We start from the raw sequence: 3,857 nt of genomic DNA on the forward strand, positions 1-3,857 counted from the left end.
TCTGTTTCTTATAAGCATATCCTTCATTGACTTTAAGGGCCCACCCTGACCAAATATAAACTTATTTCAAGCTCCTTACCTTAATTGTATCTGCAAGTAACTAACTCCAAATAAAGTCATAATTCTGAGGTTCTAGGTGAACATATATTTTGGAGATCCACTATTCAATCCACTATAGAGGGTCATACACATAACACACTCTTAAAAGGTCAGCAAAATAAATAATAGTAATTGAAGACACACACACACACACACACAAACGCACACACATACACAGAGCACCAAAGCAAATGTGGCCAAATGTAAATTGTTGATGGATTTATGTGAAGGTTATAAGAACATTCCGTGTAATAAACTTGCATTTGTTCTATATTTTGAGTTTTTGTAATACAATATTAATTAAATAACTGATATACCATGTTCAAAAATATAAGAAAATGTGACAAAATTGAACATATGTTTTAAATTTATAAAAACACATAGAAACTATAGAACTAGAGAAGAATATAACTGAAGTTAACTCAATGGATGTGGAAAATGGCATGTTAAACACAGCTGAAGTGAGGACCATTAAATCTGATAGGTGAAAAAAATATATGCACTGACAAAGAGGAAAAAAACAGGTGGAACATGTAGAAAAGAGTATAGGAGAAACAGGGGATGTCTTCTTGACATATGTTTAATTGGCAACCTACAAAGCTATGTGAGAAATAATAGGGAGGAAGCAATATTTGAGTAAATGATACTCAAAAATCTTTCTCAATAAACCAAAAACAGAAAGCATAATTCAAGAGAATTATGAACCCAAAATAGAATAAGTATAAGGAAATTCAGATCTCAGAAGATCACAGTAAAACTTCTAAAACAAAAACAATCTGGGATAAAAAGGCACAATCAGAAAAATAGTAATAATACGGCCAGGCACAGTGGCACATACCTGTAATCCCAGCATTTTGGGAGACCCAGGTGGGTGAATCTCTTGAGGTCAGGAGGTCGAGACCAACCTGGCCAACATGGTACAACCCCATCTCTACTAAAAATACAAAAATTAGCCAGGCATTGTGGCACATGCCTGTAATCCCAGCTACTCAGGAGGCTGAGGCAGGAGAATCGCTTGAACCCAGGAGGTTGAGGTTGCAGTGAGCTAAGATTGCGCCACCGCACTCCAGCCTGGGGGACAGAGAGAAACTCTATCTTTAAAAAAGAAAAGAAAAGAAAAATAGTAATAATAAAACTGACAGCTGTTCATTAAACAGAAACGCAAATAATGCCGAAATAATGCAAGGAGGAGTAGTTTTTCAACAAATGGTGATAGATGATCTGGCTGGCTTTATTTTTAAAAACTGAACCCAGAACCCAAGGCTTCACACCATACACAAATATTAAATTGAGAGGGATCATGGACAGAAATGTAAAAACTAAAAATATGAACATTGTACAAGAAAACAAAGGACAATACCGTCATGATTTTGGGGTAGGCAATGATTTCTTAAACAGAACGCAAAAGTAGTAATCATAAAAGCAAAACTTGAAATACCATATCTATAAAAGTTAAAACATTTTGCTCTTCAGAAGTCATTATTATAAAAACAAAAAGGCAGACCATAGACTTGGAGATAATATTTATAATACATAAATCTGACCAAGAAGTTGTATCCAGTATATATAAAAAATTACTACAACTCAGTAATAAAAATACACACATCCTTCATTTAAAAATCAACAGTACATCTTATTAGAAACCTAGCAGAATAGATAATGATGGCCAATTAAAACATAAAAATGGCTCAGCCTCACTACTCATCTGGGAATTGCAAATTAAACCACAAAAGAGCACTTCACACAAGGACAGCAAAAGTTAAAATGAATGGCAATCCCAAGTATGAGTGAGTGAAATGCAATGTAGCTTGAAGTCACATACATTTCTGGTTTGAGTGTAAAACGTATAAACCACTTTGGAAAACAGATCTAGCAATTCTCATATAAGTTAAACATATACCTAACATATCACCCAGCAATTCCACTCTTAGTTGTTTCTCCAAGAGAAATAAAAACATGGGTCTAAAGAAAGACTTAGAAAAAATTTCATACTTCTCTATTCACAGTAGCTAAAATCTGAAACCAACACAAATGGCCATTAAGAAGATAATGTATGAACTGTATGCATTCATACACTAGAAGACTACTCATTAATGAAAATTACAAACTATTTGAACATTCAACATGGATGAATAATAAAGATATTTTATGTTAAGAAAGCCAGACACAAAAGACTACTTACTGCATGTTCCCATGCATATAAATGACTAAAATAGACAAAATTTCGTGCAGTGATACAGAAAATGATGGTTACCTGGACTTTTCCCCCCACTTTTCCACTTACCTCAGCACTGCTTCAGCTGCTCTGCATTAGCTCTGAGCTCTATGACACTGCTAACCTAGCGCCACCATCGTCTCCCTTCAGCCACCATCATGATTATCTATCCAGATCTCATCAGCCAGGATGAGATTTACAAGAACCAGGAGATCACAGAAGGGCGGTGCCTGGAGATGGAGGGGAAGATAGTCAGTAGGACAGAGTATAACATTGATGTCTCGCTTATTGGTAGAAACGCCTCTACTGAAGTCCCTGATGGTAAAGAAACCCAAAGCACAGTTATCACTAGTGTTGATGTCATACACTATCACAGGACACAAGCTTCAAAAAAGAGGCCTGTAAGAAGTACGTAACGCATTACATGAAATCGATCAAAGGAAAACATGAAGAACAGAGATCAGAAAGAGTAAAACCTTTCATGATAGGGGTTGCTGAACAAATCAAGCACATCCTTGCTAATTTCAAAATCTACCAGTTCTTTATTGGTGAAAACAAGAATCTTGACAGCGTTGGTTGCTCTACTGGACTACCGTGAGGACACTGTTACCCTACATATGCTTGTCTTTAAGAATGATTTAGAAATGAAAAATTATTAACAAATTTGGCAATTACTTTGAATTTATCACCTGTCATCAAAACTACGTGCTTTTTGTCATCCACACAACAGCAGGACTTACGACAAATGGAACTGATGTCATCTTGAGCTCTTCATTTACGTTGACTATGACTTACTTGGAGTGGAGGCATTGTTTTTAGGAAAAACATGTCATGTAGGTTGTCTAAAAATAAAATTGTATTTAAACTCATTTCAGAGAATACCTTTTAGTTTATATATATTTAAGCTAAATACATCTTGTAGTGTTCCTGGAGAAGCTGGAGCTGGGTTATAAGGCACTACTAGAAAAATAAGACTGTCATCAGATAACTTCTTCAGTCGAAATTACTTCTAGGACTGGAATATAAAAAAATCAAGAATCTAAAATTTTAATTCTGAGTTGCAGTAAAAGGAAAAACCATGCTTATGACAGTGCCAACATGTGAAATGAAGTCTTATACATTTCCTCACCTACAATGGAAGTAGTTAACTTTGGAAGAGATTACCAAGAGAATAAAAAGAGACTAATTCAGTTGAAAAAAAATAAAGAGTGGTGGTGATTGCTACAAAGGGGCATGAGATAACTTTCTTGAGTCCCAGAAATGTTTCACATCTTGATTTAGTAGTGGTTACATGGGTGTATGTATTTGTTAAAACCCATCAAATTGTACATTTAATTTTTTGCATTTTATTATATGTATAGTAATTTTTAAAACCAAATTGTTTTGTTTTGCTTTGTTTTGTGGACACAGAATCTCACTCTGCCACCCAGTCTGGAGTACAGTGGTATGATCATGGCTCACTGCAGTCTGGAACTCCTGGACTCAAGCAATCTTCCTGCCTCAGCCTCCTGAGCAGCTGGGGATACAGCAGTGAGCCACCATG

The 3,857-nt window shown here is 35.6% G+C and overlaps 1 pseudogene; it reads left to right on the plus strand.

Annotated features, from left to right (window-relative positions):
* Positions 1-2,472: 2,472 nt before the first annotated feature.
* Positions 2,473-2,973, plus strand: LOC117077672 (annotated as a pseudogene).
* The last annotated feature ends 884 nt before the right edge of the window (positions 2,974-3,857 follow it).

Source organism: Trachypithecus francoisi, unplaced genomic scaffold (assembly GCF_009764315.1).
Source record: "Trachypithecus francoisi isolate TF-2019V2 unplaced genomic scaffold, Tfra_2.0 Lachesis_group6, whole genome shotgun sequence".
Lineage (NCBI taxonomy): Eukaryota > Metazoa > Chordata > Mammalia > Primates > Cercopithecidae > Trachypithecus > Trachypithecus francoisi.